Consider the following 25338-nt stretch of genomic DNA (forward strand, 5'->3'; position numbering starts at 1 on the left):
TTCCCATTATGAAGGGCTTTTGCATGCATTTTGACATTTTGGTACCTAAGAATGTGAAATATACTGAAAAACACATTTTTGCTAATGCTCGTTTCTTCATACTGTATGGTATTTATGCGTTTTAACGTTTTTTGTGCCTAAGAAGCTTAAAAGCACTCATAATGTTTCTCGTAATGTTCTTTCGTTACCCCATATAGAGTATTTTCAATGCATTTTGGCGTTTTGTGCATGAAAAGCTCAAAAACAATGAAAATACTTGATTTTGGTAATGTTATTATGTTTCTCCGTAAAGCGCGTTTTGTTTGCGTTTTAGAGTTTTGGTAGGTAAGGATATCAAAAACACTGAAAAGAGATGTTTTGTTTTCTTTTCCCATATAGAGTGTTTTCTTTTTCTTTTTTTGCATTTTCGTGCCTAACGCGCTCATAAACGCTAAGAGACACTTTTTTTTTGTGGGGGGAAACCTCGTTTCCTTATCCCAGATAGGGTGCTTTGCATGCATTTTGTCGTTTTGGTACCTAACAATGTGAAATATACTCAATATACACGTTTTTGTTAATGTTGTTCTGTTTCTTCATATAGAGTGATATTTATGCGTTTTAGCATTTTGACACCAATGAAGCTCAAAAACGCTCATAATACAAGATTCTCGTAATGTCTTTTTATTTCCCCATACAGGGCACTTTCCAAGCATTTTGAGGTTTTTGTACTTAACAAGTATGAAAACACTCAATATACTTTTTTTTTTTATAATGTTATTGTTTCTCTATTTGTGTGTTTTGCTTACGTGTTAGCGTTTTGATACGTAAATAGCTCCAAAAAACACTCAAATAACACATTTTTGGTAATATTGTGTTCTTTTCCAATATAGCATATTTTACATGGGTTTTAGGTTTTTTGTGCCTAACAACCTTACAAACACTCAAAAGGCACGCTACTGTAAATGCCGTTTTCTTTCATCTTATAGAGTGGTTTGCATGCATATTGGGTTATGGCAACTAAGAATGTGAAATGCACTCAAAATGCACGTTTTCTGTATTTTTTTTTCTTAAGGAATTCTATTCATGTATTTTAGTGCTTTCGTACCTAATAATAAATATTTCTCGTAATATTTTTTTTTCCGACATGTAAAGTTGTTCACATCATTTTGCCTTTTTTTTACATAACATGCTCAAAAACTCTCAAAATGCTTGTATTGGTATTGGTAGTTATTCTGCTTTCTATACAGGGTTGCATGCCTTTTAACATTTTGTTACGTAAGTAGCTCAAAACACAGATAAAAGACGTTTTTAGTAATGTTTTTTTTCTTTTTCTCCATTTCCCATATAGGGTACTTTCCATGCTTTTTATCGTTTTCATGCCTAGCACGCTCACAAACATTCAAAAGACACATTTTTTGAAATCTCCTTTCGTTTTCTCATATAGAGAGCTTTGCATGTAGTTTTGCGTTATGAGAGCTAACAATGTGAAATACACCCAAAATACACATTTTTGGTAATATTGTTCTGTTTCTTCATAAAGAGTTTTAGCATCTTTGTACCTACGAAGCTCAAAAACACTCATACGACAAGTTCCTTATAATGGCGTTTTGTTTAGCAATATAGGGTATTTTGAATAAATTTTGGCGATTTTGTACATGATTTATTACCTAAAAAAAAAAAAAAGAAAAAAAAACACTCATAATACATATTCCTCGTAATATGGTATCGCTTCCCTATATAGGGAACTTTGCATGCATTTTGGCTTTTTTTTTAAGTAACAAGCTCAAAAATACTCAAAATAATTGTTTGTGGTAATGTTATTCTGCTTCTCCATATGCGTTTTAGCGTTTTAGTATTTAAGGAGCTCAAGACCACTGATAATACACATTTTTCGAAATTTTCTTTTTTTCTTTTTGTCTCCCCATACAGGGTACTTTTATGTATTTTTTGCGTTTATGTACGCAATGAGTATAAAAAAAAATATTCAAAATACTTGTTTTTGGTAATGTTATTCTGTTTCTCCATTATAGATGTTTTTGCATGTGATTTTGCGTTTTGTTGTGTAAGTAACTCAAAAACACTGAAAGGGGTATTGTAGGATCGCTAATCCCGTGTTAAATTGCTTATGTTTTGTCCATGCCTTTTAGCGTTTTAGAACCTAGCACGCTCATAAATACTAAAAAGACACGTTTATGGAAATCTCGCTTCCTTTCCCCCATAAAGGGTGCTTTGCATTCAGTTTGGCGTTTTGGTACCTACCAAAGTGAAATACACTGAAAATACACATTCTTGTTAAAGTTGTACTGTTTCTTCATATTGAGTGGTATTTATGCATTTTAGCGTTTTGGTATCCAAGAAGCTCAAAACCATTGCTAATACACGTTTCTGGTAACTTTTTTTTTTTCTTTTTCTCGTTTCTCCATAGAGGGTACTTTGCATGCATTTTGGTGTTTGTCTACGTAACAAGTTCAAAAAAAAAAAATCAAAACTCTTGTTTTTGATAATGTTATTCTGTTTCTACAAAAAAGGTGTTTTGCATGTGTTATAGCGTTTTGGTATGTAAGTAGGTCAAAAACAATCAAAAGAAACTAACTGTGAAATACACGTAAAATACATGTTTTGGTAATATTTTTTCTGTTTCTCCAAATGGAGAAACATGCATGCATATGAAAGTTTTGGTACCTAATAAGCTCAAAAACACTCGTAATACGCGTTTTTCGTTTTTTTTTTTTTTTTCGTTTCCGCATTTAAAGTAGTTTGAAATATTTTGGCCTTTTGTAAGAAACATGCTCAAAAACATTCAAAATAATTGTTTTTGGTATTTATTTTGTTTTCCATAGAGATACATGCGTTTTAGCGTTTTCTTACAAAAATAATTCAAAACACTGGAAAGAGACGTTTTTAGTAATATTCTTTTGTTTTCCCATATAGGGTGCTTGCTAACACTCGAAAGACACGTTTCTGGAAATCTCTTTTTCTTTCTCCATATGGGATGCTTTCTATGCATTTTGGCGTTTTGGTATCTAACAATGTGAAACACATTCAAAATATACCTTTCTTTTTGTTGTTGCTCCTCCATGAAGAGTGCTATTCATGCTTTTTAGCGTTTTGGTACCTGAGAAGCTCAAAAGCTCTCTTAACACAAGTTTCTCGTAATGTATTCTCCTTTGCCCATATAAAGTACTTTCCACGCATTTTTGGCATTTTTCTACGTAAGAAGCTCAAAAACACTCCAAATACACGTTTTTAGTAGAAATATACTGTTTTTCCATGAAGGGCGTTTTACATACGTTTTAGCGTTTTGATAAGTAGCTCAAAACACTTAAAAGAGACATTTTTGTTGAAGTTATTTTGTTTTTACTTATAAGGTGTTTTACATGCTTTTTAGTATTTTAATTCCTAGCGCGTTCATAAACTCTCAAAAGAAATGTTTCTGGAAATCTCATTTAGTATCCAAATATAAGCTGTTTTGTATGCTTTTTGACGTTTTGGTACCTAACTAACAAAGTGAAAAACACTCAAAATACTTCTTTTTGGGTTATGTTATTTTGTTTCACTATAAAAGGTGTTTTGCATGAGTTTTAGCGTTTTCCTACATAAGTGGTTCAAAAACACTCAAAAGACTTTTTTCCTGATATTGTTTTATTTTTTTCCATACAGGGTGGTATCTATGCTTTTTAACGTTTATTGTGTCTAACATACTTAATAAAATCACAAAAGACACGATTCTGTTAATGCCGTTTTCTTTCCCCATGTAGGTGACTTTGCATGCATTTTGGAGTTTGGTAATTAACAATGGGAAAAACATTCAAAATACACGTCTTTGGTAATGAAGTTTTATTTCGCTATACAGAATGCTATTGATGCCTTTTAACGTTTTGGTACCTAAGAAGCTTAATAACTCTCATTACACACGTTTCTCTTAATATTATTTTCTTTCCCAATATAGAGTACTTTTCATGCATTTTTAGAATTTTTGTATGTAACAAGCTCAAAACCTCTGAAAATACCGTTTTTTTTGGTAAACTTATACTGTTTTTCCATAAAGGGTGTTTTGCCTGCGTTTTAGCTTTTTGGTACGTAAGTAGCTTAAAAACATCGAAAAGAGAAGAATTTGATAATGATGTAGTCTTCTTCCACATAGGATACTTTCAATGCTATCTAGCTTTTTGGTATCTAAACATACCATAATCACTCAACAAACACGTTTCTTAATATGTCGTTTCCTTTCCCCATATTAGGTGCTTTACATACATTTTGTATACATGTTTTTTTTTGGTAGTGTTGCTCTATTTGTCCATGTAGAGAGCTATTCATGCTTTTTAGCGTTTTGGTACTTGAGAAGCTCAAAAATATTCTTAATATACGTTTCTCGTAATGTCATTTTCTTTCCCCATATAGGTTCTTTGCATGCATTTTGACGTTTATGTACGTAACAAGCTCAAAAACATTAAAAACACTTGTAATTTTTTCTTAAGTAAAAATACTTGGTAATGTTACTTTGTGTCTCCACAAAGGGTGTTTTCCGTGCGTTTTAGTATTTTGGTACATATGCAGCTCCAAAAAAAAAAAAAATCAAAAGACTTTTTTTTTGTTTTCCCATATAGGATGCTTTCCAAGATTTTTAGAGTTTTGCTGTGTAACATACAAAAAATACTCAAAAGATACGTTTCACTTAATATCGTTTCTTTTTCTCATATAGGGCACATTGCATGCATTTTGGCGCTTTGGTACTTAACAGTGTAAAAAAAAAAAAAAACACTCAAAATACACGTTTTTTTGGTAATATTGTTGTTTCTCTATATTAAGAGTTATTCAATGCTGTTTTGCTTTTTTTTTTTTTTTTGGTACTAAGATGCTCAAAAACACTCCTAAAACAAGTTATTCGTAGGGTCCTCTTGTTTCCCCATTCTTCCCCTGTTTAATTTTTGTATTGTTATTCTGTTTCTCCGTATAGAGTGTTATTCGTGCGTTTCAGTGTTTTGGTACCTAAGAAGCTCAAAAATATTAAGAATACACGTTTCTCATAATGTTCTTTAGTTTCGCGATGTAGTGTACTTTGCAAGCTGAAAACACTTAAAATACTTGTTTTTGGTAATGTTACTCTGTATCTCAATAAAGGGGTTTTGCATGCGTTTTAGGGTTTTGTTAGTTAAGTAGCCCAAAAACACTCAAAAGGAACGTTTTTTGGTAATGTTATTTTGTTTTCCCATATCGGGTGCTTTCGATGCTTTTTAGCGTTTTATTATCAAACATGCACAAAAACACTTATAGGATACGTTTCCTGTAAAGTCGTTTAATTTCACCGTAGAGGTTGCCTTGCATGCTTTTTGGCGTTTTGTTATCTAATGATGTTAAAAACACACAAAATACACTTTTTTTTCTGTATTCTTAATCTGTTTCTCCATATATATTGAGTGTTATTCATGTTTTTCAGGTTTTTTGGTACATAGCTCAAAAAGAAGCTCAAAAACACTAAAAATACACGTCTCTCGTAATGTTCTTTATTTTCTTTTAATATATATTTGCGGTTTTTTACGTAACAAGCAAAAACAAAAACAAAAAAAAAATGAAAATGGACGTTTTTATTAAAGTTCTTATTGTTTCCCTATAAAAGGTGTTTTGCAAGTGTTTTAGCGTTTCGGTACGTAAGTACCTAAAAAACACTCAAAAGACACGTTTTAGTATTTTTTCCCATATTGAGTTTTTCCATGCTTTTTAGTGTTTTCGTGCCTTCAAAGGACATTCAAAAAGACATGTTTATGTAAACGAAATTTCAGTTCACAATTGAGGGTGCTTTGCATGCTTTTCGGCGTTTCGGTATTTAAGAATGTTAAAAAAACATTTGATAATGTTGTTCTCTATCCGAGATAGAGTGCTATTCATGCGTTTTAATACCTGAGACGATCCAAAGCACTCATAATACATATCTCTAGCAATAATTTTTTCATTACCTCAAATAGGGTTTTTCACATGCATTTTATCGTTTTTGTACGTAACAAGCTAAAAAGGTTCAAAACACTTCTTTTTGGTAATGCTTTTCTTTCTCCATAAAGTGTGTTTTGCATGCGTTTTGCCATTTCGCTACGTAAGAAGCTAAAAACACTGAAAGGATACGTTTTTTGTAAAATTGTTTGGTATTCCCATTCAGAGTGATTTATATGCATTTTAGCGTTTTGGTGCTTAAAATACTCATATACACTCAAAAGAGATGTTTCTGGAAATATCGTTTATTTTCCCCATATGGGATGCTTTGCATGCATTTTGGCACTTTGGTACCTAACAATGCAAAAAACACTCAAAATACACGTTTTTGCTATCAATGCTATTTTAGTGTTTAATGCTATTAAAGTGTTTTTGCGTTTTGGAACCTAGAAAGCTCAAAAGCTCTCATAATACATATGTATATATATATATATATATATATATATATATATATATATATATATATATATATATATATATATATATATATATATATATATATATATATATATATATATATATATATATATATATTTTTTTTTTTCGTAATGCATTTCGTAATGCCTTTTCGTTATTCCATATGAGACACTTTGCATGAATTTTCGCGTTTTTGTACATACTAATGCTACTAACACTCATAACACACGTTTTTAGTACTGTTGTTCTGTTTCTACATATAGAGTGTTGTTGAGAATTTTGTTAGCTAAGGTTTAATAATTCATAATACGTGTGTATTAATAATGCAATATTATTGTAATTAATATTGTTATCTTTCATCATATAAGGTCCATTGCATGCATTTTCCTGTTTCTGTACCTAACGATCTGAAAAATCATCGTAATACACATTTTTGGTAATGGTATTCTGTTTCTCCATAATGAGTGTTTTGCATTAATTTTACCGTTTTGGTACGTAAGAAGCTCAAAAACACACAAAAGACACCTTTTTTGTAATGTTGTTTTGTAGGATACTTTCCAAGCATTTTTATTGTTTTGGTGCATAAAACGCTAAAAAAAAAAAAAAAACACGTTTCTGGTAATGTCGCTTTGTTTTCCTATATAGAGTGCTTTGCATGCGTTTTGTCAGTTTGGTATCTAACAATGTAAAAACACTCAAAATAAACGTTTTTGGTAATGTTTTAATTCTCCACATAGAGTGTTATTCAACGCATTCTCGCGTTTTGGTACCGAAGAACCTCAAAAACACTGCTTATACACGTTTCTCGTAATGTTCTTTCGTTTTCCCATACCGGGTACTTTCCATGAATTTTAGCGTTTATGGACGTAATAAGCTCATAAACACCCAAAATACTTGTTTTTGGTAATGTTACTCTGAGTCTCAATGAAGAGGGTTTTACATCCGTTTTAGCGTTTTGTAGGTAAGTACCTCAAAAACATTGAAAAGGAACGTTTTTGATAATGTTTTGTTTTGCAATATAACGTGGTTTCCATACTTTTTCGCGTTTTGTTGTCTAACATGCACAAAAATAATTATAAGATACGTTTCTTGTAATGTCGTTTTATTTCAACATAGAGGGTGCTATGCTTGCATTTTGGCGTTTTTTTTTTTTTTCTAGCTATGTGAAAAACACTAAAAATATATATTTTTCGTAATGTTGTTCTGTTTCTCCACATAGTGCTATTTACACGTTTTAGCGTTTTGGTGCCTAAGAAGCTCAAAAACACTCAAAATATACGTCACTCGTAGTGTTCTTTTATAGCGGTTTCGTACGTAACAAGCTCATAAACACTGAAAATTCACGTTTTTGGTAAAGTTATTGTGTCCCTCTATAGAGGGTGTTTTGCAAAGCATCCTATAAAGGGTAATGATACATGATATCCAAAAAAAAAACAAAAAAACGTATCTTTTGAGTGATTATGAGCGTGTTGAAATGCTGAAATGCTGAAAAAAACATGAAAAATACCAAGAAAGTGTCTTTTTAGTTTTTTTTTTTTTTTTTTTTTTACGCCTTACATACCAAAAATGCTTAAATGCGTGTAAAACGCCCTTTATGAAAAAAAAAAGAATATTATTTCTGTTGAGATTGTTACATAGATAAACGCCAAAATGCATAGAAAGTACCTTAGATAGGGCAACGAAAACACATCACGAGAAACGTGTATTAAAAGTGTTTTAGAGCTTCTTAGGTATCAAAAGGTTAAAACGCATGAACAACACTCTATAAAAAGAAACAGAACATGACCAAAAAACGTGTTCCTAGCATGCATTTTTGCATTTTGATATCTAACAAAGTGAAATACACTTACATTACACGGTTCTGGTAATGTTCTGTTTTCCTTTTTATTATTTTTTTTACATATAGACTGTTACTCATGCGTTTTCGTGTTTTAGTACCTAAGAAGCTCAAAAACACTCATAATGGACGTTTCTTGTAATGTCTTTTCGGTTCCTCATATAGAAGTACGTTTTTGACGTTTTTGTACATAACAAGCTAAAAAAAAAAAAAAAAACATACAAAATACCTGTTTTTGGTAATGTTATTGTCTTACTCTATATAGAGTGATCGGCATGCGTTTTAGCTGTTTGGTACATAAGCAGTTCAAAAACACTGAAAATACACTATTTTGATAATTTTCTTTTTCTTTCCATATAGGGTGTTTTAGATGCTTTTTAGCGTTTTGGTGCCTTACACGCTTACACTCAAAAGACTCGTTTCTTGAAATCTAATTTCCTTTCCCCATAGAGGGTACTTTACATGCATTTTTTGCTTTTTAGTACCTAACAATGTTAAATACACTCAAAATACACGTGTTTGGTAAAGGTGTTCTGTTTCTCAATATAACATACTAACAAAAACTCTCATAGGAGTAATACGTGTTTCTCGTAATGTCTTTTTGTTTCCACATGTGGTACTTTGCATGCATTTTAGCGTTTCATAAAGTGTGTTTTGTATGCCATTTACGTTTTGGTACATAAGAAGTTAAAAAACTGAAAAATAAACACATTTTTTTCGCAATATTTTTTTTTTTTTTTTATGCAGGAAGGACACTGGCCAAGGGCAACAAAAATCTAAAAAAAAAACTTCCCACTGAAATGCCAGTCCCATAAAAGGGTCAAAGCAGTGGTCAAAAATTGATGAATAAGTGTCTTGAAACCTCCCTTTTGAACGAATTCAAGTCATAGGAAGGTGGAAATACAGAAGAAGGCAGGGAGTTCCAGAGTTTACAAGAGAAAGGAATGAATGATTGAGAATACTGGTTGGTGAGAATACTGGGGATGCATGCAGTTAGCAAGATCAGAAGAGCAGTTAGCATGAAAATAGCGGTAGAAGACAGCTAGAGATGCAACATTGCGGCGGTGAGAGAGAGGCTGAAGACAGTCAGTTAAAGGAGAGGAGTTGATGAGACGAAAAGCTTTTGATTCCACCCTGTCTAGAAAAGCAGTATGAATGGATCCCCCCCAGACATGTGAAGCATACTCCATACATGGATGGATAAGGCCCTTTTACAGAGTTAGCAGCTGGGAGGGGTGAGAAAAACTGGCGGAGACATCTCAGAGCACCTAACTTCATAAAAGCTGTTTTAGCTAGAGATGGGATGTGAAGTTTCCAGTTCAGATTATAAGTAAAGGACAGACCGAGGATGTTCAGTGTAGAAGAGGGGGACAGTTGAGTGTCATTGAAGAAGAGGGGATAGTTGTCTGGAGGGTTGTGTCGAATTGACAGATGGAGGAATTGAGTTTTTGAATCATTGAACAATACCAAGTTTGCTCTGCCCCAATCAGAAATTCTTGAAAGATCAGAAGTCAGGCGTTCTGTGGCTTCTCTGCGTGATATGTTTACCTCCTGAAGGGTTGGACGTCTATGAAAAGACGTGAAAAAGTGCAGGGTGGTATCATCAGCGTAGGAGTGGATAGGACAAGAAGTTTGGTATAGAAGATCATTAACGAATAATGAGAAGAGAGTGGGTGACAGGACAGAACCCTGAGGAACACCACTGTTAATAGATCTAGGAGAAGAACAGTGACCGTCTACCACAGCAGCAATAGAACAGTCAGAAAGGAAACTTGAAATGAAGTTACAGAGAGAAGGATAGAAACCGTAGGAGGGTAGTTTGGAAATCAAAGCTTTGTGCCAGACTCTATCAAAAGCTTTTGATATGTCCAATGCAACAGTAAAAGTTTCACCAAAATCTCTAAAAGAGGATGACCAATACTCAGTAAGGAAAGCCAGAAGATTACCAGTATGGGTTCCTTGACGGAACCCATACTGGCGATCAGATAGAAGGTTGTGAAGTGATAGATGTTTAAGAATCTTCCTGTTGAGGATAGATTCAAAAACTTTAGATAGGGAGGAAATTAAAGCAATAGGACGGTAGTTTGAGGGATTAGAACGGTCACCCTTTTTAGTAACAGGTTGAATGTAGTCAAACTTCCAGCAAAAAGGAAAGGTAGATGTTGACAGACAGAGCTGAAAGAGTTTGACTAAGCAAGGTGCAAGCACGCAGGTACAGTTTCGGAGAACAATAGGAGGGACCCCATCAGGTCCATAAGCCTTCCGAGGCTTTAGGCCAGCGAGGACATGGAAAACATCATTGCAAAGAATTTTAATAGGTGGAATGAAGTAGTCAGAGGGTGGAGGAGAGGGAGGAACAAGCCCAGAATCGTCCAAGATAAAGTTTTTAGCATAGGTTTGAGCAAAGAGTTCAGCTTTAGAAATAGATGTGATAGCAGTGGTGCCATCTGGTTGAAATAGAGTAGGGAAAGAAGAAGAAGCAAAGTTATTGGAGATATTTTTGGCTAGATGCCAGAAATCACGAGGGGAGTTAGATCTTGAAAGGGTTTGACATTTTCTGTTAATGAAGTAGTTCTTGGCTAGTTGGAGAACAGACTTGGCATGGTTCCGGGCAGAAATATAAAGTGCATGAGATTCTGGTGATGGAAGACTTAAGTACCTTTTGTGGGCCACCTCTCTATCATGTATAGCACGAGAACAGGCTGTGTTAAACCAAGGTTTAGAAGGTTTAGGATAAAAAAAAAAGAGTGAGGAATGTATGCCCCCATTCCAGACACTATCACCTCTGTACACAAACCTCAGCACACAAAAACGGGTCTCTGACACGGAACCAGTAGTCATTCCAATGAAAATCAGCAAAATACCTCCACACGTCCCCCCAACTAGCAGAGGCAAAACGCCAGAGGCACCTTCGCTTAGGGGGGATCATGTGGAGGGATTGGAGTGATAGCTCAATATAAAGATATGAGATTGTGTTCGGAGGAGCCCAACGGAGAAGAAAGGGTGACAGCATAAGCAGAAGGATCAGGAAGGGTGACAGCATAAGCATAAGGTCAGGAAAAGGTCAAGAATGTTGGGCGTATCTCCAAAACGGTCAGGAATACGAGTAGGGTGTTGCACCAATTGCTCTAGGTCATGGAGGATAGCAAAGTTGTAGGCTAGTTCACAAGGATGGTCAGTGAAGGGAGAGGAAAGCCAAAGATGGTGGTGAACATTGAAGTGTCCAAGAATGGATATCTCTGCAAGAGGGAAGAGGGTCAGAATGTGCTCCACTTTGGAAGTTATGTAGTCAAAGAATTTCTTATAGTCAGAGGAGTTAGGTGAGAGGTATTCAGCACAGATAAATTTAGTAAGAGAGTGACTCTGTAGTCGTAGCCAGATGGTGGAAAACTCGGAAGATTCAAGAGCGTGGGCACGAGAGCAGGTTAAGTCATTGCGCACAAAAACGCAACATCCAGCTTTGGATTGAAAATGAGGATAGAGAAAGTAGGAGGGAACAGAAAAGGGGCTACTCTCAGTTACCTCAGACACCTGAATTTCAGTGAGGAAAAGAAGATGAGGTTTTAGAAGAGGAGAGGTGGTGTTCTACAGATTGAAAATTAGATCTTAGACCGCGAATGTTGCAGAAGTTAATGAAGAAAAAGTTGAGAGGGGTGTCAAGACACTTAGGGTCGTCGACAGAAAGGCAGTCCGACCTAGGGACATTTATGGTCCCCAGATGGGGACTCCGAGGCTGGTGTAGGAGTCGCCATGATGATTTTAAAATTTTTGAGTGAAGGGTGTGTGTGTTATTAGGTGCTTATAGTTTTGTTTGGAGGAAGAGAGTTGTATTTAGAGGGCAGGCTGTGACTGCCCCCTTGTGTTGTGAGACACAAAGGGAAACGTTCAGTGAGGTCAAAGCTGGGTTTAATGATAAGTTCACAACACCCCCTGAACAGTGCTTTAGACCTCACTGGGAGTAATTATCGGCAGGTGTCTACTGCCCCCTCCTATACCCATATAGGATGAATTTCATGCTTTAAAGCTTTTTTTATGCCTAAAACTGAAAAAGACTCAAAAGACTTGTTTTTTGCATTGTCGCATCGTTTTCCCATAGAGGGGGTTTTACAAGCATTTTGGCGTTTTTTTGCTTAATAATGTGAAAAACATTTAAAATTCACGTTTTTGGTAATGCTCTGTTTCTCCATATAGAGAGCTATTCATACGTTTTAGCGTTTTGATTCCTAAGTTCAAAAACACTCACAGTACATGTTTCTCGTAATGTCTTTTCGTTTCTCCCTACAGCGTACCTTCCATGCATTTCGACGTTTTTCCACGTACGAAAATCTGAAACACTCAAAATATTTGTTTTGAGTAATATTTTTTTAAGTGTTTTCCATAAAAGGTGTTTTGCATGAATTTTAGCGTTCTGGTACATAAACAGCTTAAAAACACTGAAAAGGGACGTTTTTGGTAATGTTGTTTTGTTTTCCCACATAGGATGCTTTTCATGCTTTTTAGTGTTTTGGTGCCTAGTACGCTCATAAACACGAAAAAACACGTTCCTGGAAATCTCGTTTCCTCTGCACACATAAGGTGTTTTGGCATCTATCATTGCGAATTCACACAAAACACAAGTTTCTGGTAATGTTGTTTTTCTTTTATCGATATAGAGAGCTATTCATGAGTTTTAGGGGTTTGGTAATAAAAAAGCTCAAAAACACTTATAATATACTTTTCTTGTAATATGTTTTCGTTTATTCATATAGGGTATTTTGCATGCATTTTCGCGTTATTTTATTTATTTTTTTTTTTGCGTTTTGGTGGCTAACATGCATAAAAACACGCAAAAGATATGTTTCTTGGAATATCGTTTCGTTTCCCCCTATAAGTAGCTTCCATACATTATTCTAGGTAACATGCTCAAAAACTCTAGAAATACACGTTTTTTGTAAAGTTATGCTGTTTCTTCATGAATTTTTTTACATGGTTTACAGCGTTTTCGTACATATCTAGTTTAAAAACATTAAAAAGAGACGTTTTCGGTAATATTATTTTCTTTTACCATATACGATGCTTTCCATGATTTTTTTTTTTATCGTTTTGGTGCCTAGAAAGCTCATAAAACCCTCTAAAGACACGTTTCTGAAAATCTCGTTTGCTTTTCCCATACATGATCCTTTGTATACATTTTAGGGTCTTGATACCCGTGAAATATACTCAAAATGCACGTATTTGGTCATGGTATTGTGTTTCTCCATATAGAATGCTATAGGTTTCATTGTTTAGATACCTATGTAGCTCAAAAACACTTATAATACACGTTTCTCGTAATGTCTTTTCGTTTCCTCTTACAAGGTATTTTGGATGCATTTTGGAGTTTTTGTACGTAACAAGCCGAAACACACGCAAAAATACTTGTTTTTGGTATTGTTACTATGTTTCTCCATAAGGTGTGTTTTTGCATTCAAAAGACACTTTTTTGTAAAGTTGTTTGTTACTTCATTTCGTCGGCTTTGCAAGCATTTTTTCGTTTTGGTACGTAATAATGGGAAAACACTCAAAATACACGTTTTTGGTAATGTTATTGTTTCTCGATAGAAAATGCTATTCAAGCGTTTTACCATTTTGATAACTAAGAAGCTCAAAACTCTCAGAATACACGTTTCTCGTTCTCGTTTCACCATATAGAGTGGTTTTCATGCATTTTGTAATTTTTGCACGTAGCAAGCTCAAAAACATTGAAAATATATGTATTAGGTAAAGTTATAATGTTTCTCCATAAAAAGTTTTGCATGCTTTTCAGCGTTTTGGTACATAAGTAGGTTAGAATATTGTTTTGTTTTCCCATATGTGGTGTTTTCCATTTATTTATTTATTTGTTTATTTATTTTTACATCGCTTAGATGCCTAGCATGCTTATTAAAACTCAAAATACACGTTTCTGGAAATTCCGTTCCCTTTCCTCATATGGGGTGCTTTGCATGCATTTTAGTTTTTTGATACTTGACAATGTGAAATACACTCAAAGTTTACGTTTTTTGGTAATGCTCTTTTGTTTCTCTATATAGAGATTCATGCGTTTTAGTGTTTTAGTAACTAAAATCAAAAAAACGTTTTTGGTAATGTTATTCTGCTTCTCCATATAGAATTTTCATCGTTATCGTTTTGGTACCTATGAAGCTCAAAAACAATTATAATACATATTTCAACTAATGTCTTTTCGTTTCCCCATAGTTGGTAATTTCCGTGCATTTTGTCTTTTTTTTTTTTTTTTACGTAACAAGCACAAAAACCCTCGAAACCTTGTTTTTCGTTATTTTATTTCATTTTTGCATTAAGGGTGTTTTGCACGCATTTTTACGTTTTTCCGTAAGTAGCTCAAAAACATTAAAAAAACGAAACAATTTTGAAAAATGTTTTCTTTTTTCATGCACATTGCTTTCATGTTTTTCAGCGTTTTGGTGCCAGCACGCTCATAAACACACAAAAGAAGTTTTTTTTTTTTGTAAACCTTGTTTCCTTACTCTATATAGGGTGCTTTTTACTGATTTTGGCTTTTTGTTTCCTAACAATGTGAGATACACTAAAAAACACACGTTTTTGGTAATGTTGTTCTGATTCTCCATACAGAGTTTTCGAGTTTTAGTTTCTACAAAGGTTAAAAAGTCTCAAAATGTTTATTTTTTGTAATGTTATTGTGTTTCTCCATAAAAGTTTTTTTTTTTTTGCTTGCGTTTTAGTGTTTTGGTACGTAAGTAGCTGAAAAATACTTAAAAGACACGTTTTTAGTAATATTGTTTTCTTTTCCCATATAGGATGGTCTTCATGCTTTTTAGCGTTTTTGCTGCCCAACACACTCATAATCACTCAAAAAAAAAAACGTTTCTGGAAATATATATTTTTTTTCCCCATATAGGTTGCTTTTCATGCATTTTTGCGTTATATTACCAAACAATATGAAACAATTTCAAAATACACGTTATTGGTGATGTTTTTTTGCTCCATATAAGAGTGCTATTTATACGTTTTAGGGTTTCGGTTCCTAAGAAGCCCAAAAATAATCATAATACATGTTTCTTGTAATGTTTTCTCATTTCCCCATTTAGGGTACTTTGCAGGCATTTTGGCGTTCTTGTACGTAGAAAGCTGAAAAAACACTAAATATGTTTGTTTTTTGGTAATGTTATTCTATTTTCTCTACAAAGGGTGTTTTGCATCAGTTTTAGCGTTTTGGTAAGTAATAAGTTCAAAAACACTCAAAAGACATTTTTCTCGTAATGTTTTGTATTCCCATATGCGGCGATTTCTGTTTTTTTTTTCTTTTTTTTTTTAGGGTTTTGATGGCTACAACGCTGTAAAACAGTCAGAAGACACGTTTCTGGTAATGTTATTTCCTTTATCCATATAGGGAACTTTGCATGCTTTTTTTGTGAATTGATACATAAAAATGTGAAAAACACTCAAAATACACGTTTTTGTTAATGTTCTTCTGTTTCTCACTATGAAGTACATTAATATGTTTTAGCAATATAGCACCTAAGGAGCTAAAAAAAAAAAAAAACTCATAATACACGTTTCTAGTGTTTTTTTTTCGTTTTCCATATAGGGTTACTTGCATTCATTTTGGCGTTTTTTGTACGTAACTAGCTCAAAAATACTCAAAATACACGCTTCTTCTGAAGTTATACTGTTCTCCATAGAGTTTTTTTTTTTTTTTTACATTTTTGAAAACACTAAAAAGAGACGTTTTTTTGTAATACTGTTTTGTTTTCTCAAAGTGTGTACTCTCCATGCTTTTTATCGTGTTGTTGCCTAGCTCGCTCTTAAACACGTAAAAGACTCGTTTGTGGTAATGTCTTTTTATTTCCCCATATAGAAGGGTTTACAAGCATTTTGGCGTTTTGATTGTGAAGTTATACTGTTATATTTTATACTGTTATACTGAAATTTTTTATACTGTTATACTGTTATACTGAATTTTTTTTTTTTTTGCATACATTTTTGAAAACACTAAAAGGAGACGTTTTTGGTAATACTGTTATTTATTTATTTTTTTTTCAAAGAGTGTACCCTCCATGCTTTTTATCGTGTTGCCTAGCTCGCTCTTAAACACGTAAAAGACACGTTTGTGGTAATGTCTTTTCGTTTCCCCATATAGCAGGCCTTACAAGCATTTTGGTATTCTTTTTCTCGATATAGAGAGCTATTCATGTGTTGTAACTTTTTGGTACCTTAGAAGCTCAAAAAAAAAAAAAACACTCGTTATACACGTTTCTCATAATGTCCCTTCGTTTCTCCGTATAAGGTTGTTTGCGTGCAGTTTGTCGTTTTAGCATCTAATGTGCTATGGTTTGAATAATACGATGATTAAGTCTTGCACTTGTTATTTTAACGAACAGCTTGTGGAGTCATCCTCTTTGTTCAACTATCACGCCTTCATTAAAATATTTACAACAATCCCTCAGGATATAATTGACTCTATTGGTCGCGTCGCCTTCTACAATCGCGATTATGATGGATCAAAAGGCACAATCAATAAATTTGATGAAGACTATTTCACCGGGGAGAATAAAGTTGAGAAACAAATGATAAAAGATTGTAAAACGCACGGCCTTTCAATGACTTCGCCTTTGTTTTCGAATATATCAAGTCTGAACGCTTACCTGCTTGACTCTGTCGATGTGAGAATTCAATTAGAATTGGCTAACAAAACATGGATTCTTAATTCACACCAAGACGCCAACAGTTTCAAATTTAAGCTCGAGATGGCTAAGTTATGGGTTGACCACATCACGCTGCATCCACCCGCCTTAGAATCGTTAAATAACTCCTTGACTCTAAATCCAATGCAATACACTTTCAATAGGACACTCAGTAAGACGTATGTGTTAAACGCCAATCAAACATCTTTGATTGCCGAATTACCTTATGCGCAAATCATACCTCAAAATTTGACCATGGCAATAGTTGATATAAACAGCTTACAAGGCATAATTGATAAGAATGGTTTATATTTTTTATCACGCTGATCTGTCACATGTACATATCACTGTGAATGGGGAGACCATTTATAACGTTCGCAGCTCTTTCCCGCATCACGCGTCAAAATTATTTTACACGACCCTTGAGTCACTAGGATTGGACACGCGTAATTCCCTAGCATTTAATGCTTTTAATAAAGGTCGGACAGTATGTTTCCTTAACTTTGTGACAGAGGACGTGCACAATGCCATCCCTCTGGATAAATTAGGGAATCTAAGAATTAATCTGTCTTTTGCTAGGGCATGTAATCATAACCGCATCATCATGTTTTTCGCCGACACTACCGGTGTCATAGAAATTGATCATTATCGTCACGTTCACTGCATTGTCCACGCATAAGCTGTCATGAATGCACGTGAAATACAAGCCGGTCTAGCAGGCATCTTGGGCAATTGAGTTTATTTTTTAGGGTGTCACAACCAACACCATGTGAGAGAGCTGATAAATCTTGCCAGAAAACAGGAGAAGCCATGCGTTTTCATTCTAAATACATTGAGTGACTCGAAGACCATGGGCCACTGGATTACTGTTTATCTTAATTTTCAAAGTCAGACCATAGGCTATTACGATAGCTGTAACTTACATCCCAAATACAATTCCGCCGTCTTACATAATTTCATGCAAACTTGTCCACATATGAAAATTAGCACATTAAATTATCGACTTCAGGGGTTGAATTCCCTCGTGTGCGGCATTTATTGCATGTTCTTTTGCCTTATACTGAGTTGGCATACATTAAAACGTGCCATGTGCATTATTCACACCCGCTTCAAAAAGCATCAATATCTATATAATGACAAAAAAATTACTCGTATGGCTTACGTAATATTTCGTAAAATGCCACATTGCATGCCTACGTTTTGTCCGGCAGGCAACCGAGCGAGTTGTCATAATATCTGTAAAATGGTAATAAGGTAGATGAGGGAAAAGGGGCGGGGTGTGGGAAAGGGGTCAATATGGGGTAAATGCTGACGGATAAGTGTCACTTCGCCATCGCCTCTCAACCCAGTTGGACGTCGAGGACTCATCTCCAAGTATGGAGCAAGCTGACAAGCATTTCATCTTGAGAACCTTGGGTAAATATACCATTGCCTTGCATGCCATCACGCACCTTCGCCATTGTAAATTACATGAATAAGAAGAGGAGGGGAGAAAAACAAACTTTTCCATTGTCCTCATTTTTTTTTTTTCTGTTACAGAACGTATCTCTTTCCGCTTTGATATCTACCTGGGTGATGTTGGGGGTAAGCTAAGCCGCGCCAATCATGAGGATGTCAATGTGGAGAGAATGTCAGAGCCTGCAAAGAAGAAATTGATCTTTAGGTATAACGACATGTCACCGATGCCAGCAAGCCCACCTCCTGATGTCCCATCAGGACAGGAGTCGCAGCAGTCGCAGCAGCAGCCACAACCACAGTGGCAGCCGCTGCAGCAATCGTGACCGCTACCTCCGGAGTCGCTGATGGTGCTGCCTGTCGAAACACAGCCGCGGCAGTCAGATGAGTCAGCTGTAGGCGGCAATGAGGATCAGGAGGTGAAGAAGAAGTCGCAGGAAAACTGAAAAAAAATATATATATGCCCCCTAACATGCCAGAGGATGTCAGCACACCAAAACTCCTTAATGCCCCACCTGCCCCTTGTAAGAAGCTGATTCCTAGATTTATTAAAACTACGCCCCGTCATTGACAGCGATGATGATGATCTCTTTGCCTTCATTTTGCAACATGTTTTGAATGAATGAGATGTATTTGTCCTAATAAAAATAAAATGCCCCATCGATTCTGCATAACCTTTCTAATAATAATGATGATAGTAATAATAATAATGATAATAATAATAATAAGGTGACCATCCGTCATAAGTACTACGTCGGCGAAATCGCCCACACCATGGGCGGTCAGTGAAAGTGAAGGTGACAGCCGCCGTCCCCGCCGTCACAGATGCTTCGTCTAAGGTAAAGGGATCGTGGTAACGGAACCACGTGGGTAGTCACGACGACCTTGGCCATCTGGAAGGGGCAGGACATTGGAATGTACTGAGATGTCAGAGGGAACACTTGATGGCAAGACTCGCCACCCAGGCCGTCCAGGACCCGCGTGTGCGACTAGCGCATGGCAGCTGCGTGGTGGCGTTGCCACCCACTTTCCTGACGCATTCAGACCTCCCCCACCCTCTTCCCTTCCGTCAATCTTGACCATTGAGTGGTGGAGACATTGGAATGTACTGAGATATCGGAGGGAACATGTGATGGCAAGACTCAAACCACCCTAGCTGTCCAGGATCCACGCGAGTGAAAGGGAGGCCTCCATGGCAATGTCGTCAGAGTCTCCCAGATCACGCGTGTGATGGCGACCCTAACGTGTAGCTGTCAGTGATCCCAGCCGCATGCCATGCCTGATGAGTTCAGTCCCCCCACCCCCTTCCCATTCAATTATTTCCCACCCACCATCATTGATTGATTTAGTCATTCCATAGCCGCTGAAGGATAAGGACACACGCCCCCACCTCTCCCATCAACGCCGCAATCGCATTCCCGCCCCCCCCCCCTAAACATGGGCCCTGGTGACGTCGTCGTGAATGATCCGCTCCTTCCCCCCGCGTTAATTTACAGCCAGGGTCGCCATTCTGAAATGGATTGCCACTGAGGCCTCCGGAAAATTGTCATGGGAGTCACCCATCCTAATTTGGCATTGCCATGGGAGTCCCCATTCCATGGGGACTCCAATGGCATGCCAATTTAGGATGGGCAACTCCCATGGCAATTTCCCTACTACTTACTTTTTAGCGTTTTCATACATAATAAGCTCAAAAACACAAAACACCCAAAAATACACATTTTTTGTATTGTTCTTTTGTATCCCAGTATAGAGTGCTTTTTTATGTAATTTAGCGTTTTTGGTGCCTAAAACACTAAAAACAGATGAAGTACTATATACATATGAAGTGCTATTCACGCATTTTTAGCAATTTGTTACCTGAGAATGTCAAAAACACTTTTAATCCACGTTTCCGGTAATATTACTTTGTTTCACCACATCAAGTTCTTTAAATGCATTTTCCTGTTTTTGTACCTAACAAACTCAAAAACACTGGAAATGCATACTTTGGTAATATTATTTTGTTTCTACAGAAAGGTTGTTTTCCATGCGTTTAAGTGTTTTGGTACATACAAAACTGAAAAAAAAACACTCCAAAGACACGTTTTTCTTTATGTTTTTGTGGTCCAATATTGAGTGCTTTCCATGTATTTTAGCATTTTGGTCCCTAATAGGTTAAAAAAATTTCAAAAGACATGTTTCAGGTATTGTCATTTTGTTTCCCCATATAGAATTCTTTGCATACATATCGTTGCTTTGGTACATAACAATGTGAAAAAAAACACTCAAAATAAACGTTTTTCGTAATGTTGTTTTCTTCCTTCATATAAAGTGCTATTGACGCATTTTAGACTTTTGGTACTTAAGAAGCTCAAAAAACACTCACAATACATGTTCCTCGTCAGGTTCTTTCATTTCCCCATTTCATTTTGGCGGTTTGGTACATAACAATGTAAAAACCCTCAAAACAGACGTTTTTGGCAATGTTATTCTGTTTCTCCATATAAAGTGTTTTCAGATATTTTAACGCTTTGTTACCTAAGATGTTAAGAAACACACGTTTTTTGTACATGGTTTTCTTTTCAATATAGGATACTTTACATGCATTTTATCGTATTTTTTTCCGTAAGGAGCTCAAAACACTGAACATACACTTTTTTTTTTTTTTGTAAAGTTATTCTGTTTCTTCTTAATGGGTGTTTTGAAGCGTGTTAGCGTTTTGGTACATAATAACTCAAAAAATTAAAAAGGCAAGGTTTTTGGTAATGTTTTGTCTTCCAATATACAATTCTTTCCATCATTTTAGTGTTCTGATGCCTAAAACGCAGCAAATCAGTGAAAAAAGCACCTTTCAGGTAATCTTGTTTCCATTGTCTCTAAAAAGAGCTTAGCATGCATTATGGTATTTTGGTACCTAACACCAAAAAAACACTCAAAACACAAGTTTATATATATATATATATATATATATATATATATATATATATATATATATATATATATATATATATATATATATATATATATATATATATATATATATATATATATATATATATATATATATATATATATATATATATATATATATATATATATATATATATATATATATATATATATATATATATATATATATATATATATATATATATATTGATCAGTATCTACATATAGAGTGCTATTCACGCGTTTTTGCGTTTATTTACTTAAGGTCAATAACACTCATAAAACACGTTTCTGGCAATTAATATTTGTTTTACCAAATAGGGCACTCTGCATGCAGTTTGCCGTTATTGTACCTAACATGAGTGCTTTCATACATTTTGGCGTATTATCAAAATATACGTTTTTGGTGATGTTCTTTTTCTCCTTAAAGAGTGCTTCTCCACTTGTTTTTGCGATTTGGTAACGAAGAAGATGAAAAAAAAAATATTTATATATATATATATATATATATATATATATATATATATATATATATATATATATATATATATATATATATATATATATATATATATATATATATATATATATATATATATATATATATATATATATATATATATATATATATATATATACATATATCATGGCAACTCCTACACCAGCCTCGGAGTCCCCATCTGGGGAGGGGACCATAAATGTCCCCAGGTCGGACTGCCTTTCTGTCGACGACCCTAAGTGTTTTGACACCCCCCTCAACTTTTTCTTCATTAACTTCTGCAACATTCGCGATTTTAAGATCTAATTTTCAATCTGTAGAACACCACCTCTCCTCTTCTAAACCTTATCTTCTTTTCCTCACTGAAACTCAGGTGTCTGAAGCATCTGACAGTAGCCCCTTTTCTGTTCCCTCCTACTTTCTCTATCCTCATTTTCGATCCAAAGCTGGATGCTGCATTTATGTGCGCAATGACTTAACCTGTTCTCGTGCCCACGCTCTTGAATCTTCCGAGTTTTCCACCATCTGGCTACGACTACAGAATCATTCTCATACTAAATTTATCTGTGCTGTATACTTCTCTCCTAACTCCTCTGACTATAAGAAATTCTTTGACTACTTAACTTCCAAAGTGGAGCACATTCTGACCTTCTTCCCTTTTGCAGAGATCTCCATTCTTAGAGACTTCAATGTTCACCACCAGCTTTGGCTTTCCTCTCCCTTCACTGCCCATCCTGGTGAACAATTTACAACTTTGCTATCCTCCATGACCTAGAGCAATTGGTGCAACACCCTACTCATATTCCTGACCGTCTTGGAGATACGCCCAACATTCTTGACCTTTTCCTTACCTCTAATCCTTCTGTTTATGCTGTCACCCTTTTTTCTCCGTTGGGCTCCTCCGATCACAATCTCATATCTTTATCTTGTCCTATCACTCCAATCCCTCCTCAGGATCCCCCTAAGCGAAGGTGCCTTTGGCGTTTTGCCTCTGCTAGTTGGGGGGACCTGAGGAGGTATTTTGCTGATTTTCCTTGGAATGACTACTGCTTCCGTGTCAGAGACCCGTCTTTGTGTGTTGAGTGCATAAGAGAGGTGATAATGTCTGGCATGGAGTCGTACATTCCTCACTCTTTTTCTTGTCCTAAACCTTCTAAACCTTGGTTTAACACAGCTTGTTCTCGTGCTATACATGATAGAGAGGTGGCCCACAAGAGGTACTTAAGCCTTCCATCACCAGAATCTCATGCACTTTATATTTTTGCCCGTAACCATGCCAAGTCTGTTCTCCAACTAGCCAAAAACTCCTTCATTAACAGAAAATGTCAAAACCTTTCAAGATCTAACTCCCCTCGTGATTTCTGGCATCTAGCCAAAAATATCTCCAATAAATTTGCTTCTTCTTCTTTCCCTCCTCTACTTCAACCAGATGGCACAACTGCTATCACATCTATTTCTAAAGCTGAACTTTTTGCTCAAACCTTTGCTAAAAACTATACCTTGGACGATTCTGGGCTTGTTCCTCCCTCTCCTCCACCCTCTGACTACTTCATGGCACATATTAAAATTCTTCGCAATGATGTTTTCCATGCCCTCGCTGGCCTAAACCCTCGGAAGCCTTATGGACCTGATGGAGTCCCTCCTATTGTTCTCCGAAACTGTGCCTCCGTGCTTGCACCTTGCCTAGTCAAACTCTTTCAGCTCTGTCTGTCAACATCTACCTTTCCTTCTTGCTGGAAGTTTGCCTACATTCAACCTGTTCCTAAAAAGGGTGACCGCTCTAATCCCTCAAACTACCGTCCTATTGCTTTAATTTCCTGCTTATCTAAAATTTTTGAAACTATCCTCAACAGGAAGATTCTTAAACATCTATCACTTCACAACCTTCTATCTGATCGCCAGTATGGGTTCCGTCAAGGAACCCATACTGGTGATCTTCTGGCTTTCCTTACTGAGTCTTGGTCATCCTATTTTAGAGATTTTGGTGAAACTTTTCTGTTGCGTTGGACATATCAAAAGCCTTTGATAGAGTCTGGCACAAGGCTTTGACTTCCAAACTACCCTCTTACGGTTTCTATCCTTCTTTTTGTAACTTTATCTCAAGTTTCCTTTCTGACCGTTCTATTGCTGCTGTGGTAGACGGTCACTGTTCTTCTCCTAAATCTATTAACAGTGGTGTTCCTCAGGGTTCTGTCCTGTCACCCACTCTCTTCTTATTATTCATTAATGATCTTCTAAACCAAACTTCTTGTCCTATCCACTCCTACGCTGCTGATATCACCCTGAACTTTTTCACGTCTTTTCATAGACGTCCAACCCTTCAGGAGGTAAACATATCACACAGGGAAGCCAAAGAACGCCTGACTTCTGATCTTTCTAAAATTTCTGATTGGGGCAGAGCAAACTTGGTATTGTTCAACGCCTCAAAAACTCAATTCCTCCATCTATCAACTCGACATAACCTTCCAGACAACTATCCCCTCTTCTTCAATGACACTCAGCTGTACCCCTCTTCTACACTGAACATCCTCGGTCTGTTCTTTACTTATAATCTGAACTGGAAACTTCACATCTCATCTCTAGCTAAAACAGCTTCTTTGAAGTTAGGTGTTCTGAGACGTCTCCGCCTGTTTTTCTCACCCCCCCAGCTGCTAACTCTGTACAAGGGCCTTATCCCTCCATGTATGGAGTATGCTTCACATGTCTGGGGGTGTTCCACACATACTGCTCTTCTAGACAGGGTGGAATCAAAAGCTTTTCGTCTCATCAATTCCTCTCCTCTAACTGACTGTCTTCAGCCTCTCTCTCACCGCCGCAATGTTGCATATCTAGCTGTCTTCTACCGTTATTTTCATGCTAACTGCTCTTTTGATCTTGCTAACTGCATGGCTCCCCTTCTTCCACGGCGTCGCTGCGCAAGACTTTCTTCTTTCTCTCACCCCTATTCTGTCCACCTCTCTAACGCAAGAGTTAACCAGTATTCTCAATCATTCATCCCTATCTCTAGTAAACTCTGGAACTCCCTGCCTGCTTTTGTATTTCCACCTTCCTATGACTTGAATTCCTTCAAGAGGGAGGTTTCAAGACACTTATCCACCAATTTTTGACCACTACTTTGACCCCTTTATGGGACTGGCATTTCAGTGAGCATTTTTTTTTTATTAGATTTTTGTTGCCCTTGGCCAGTATCCTTCCTACATAATATATATATATATATATATATATATATATATATATATATATATATATATATATATATATATATATATATATATATATATATATATATATATATATATATATATATATATTATGTAGGAAGGATACTGGTCCCTGGCCAGTATCCTTCCTAGTATATAATATAAATAAATAAATAAATATATATATATATGTATATATATATATATATATATATATATATATATATATATATATATATATATATATATATATATATATATATATATATATATATATATATATATATATTTCCGTATAGTATGCTTTCCATGCTTTTTTTTTCAGCGTTTTGACGCCTAACACGCTTATAA

Source organism: Scylla paramamosain, chromosome 1, assembly GCF_035594125.1.
Source record: "Scylla paramamosain isolate STU-SP2022 chromosome 1, ASM3559412v1, whole genome shotgun sequence".
Classification (NCBI taxonomy): domain Eukaryota; kingdom Metazoa; phylum Arthropoda; class Malacostraca; order Decapoda; family Portunidae; genus Scylla; species Scylla paramamosain.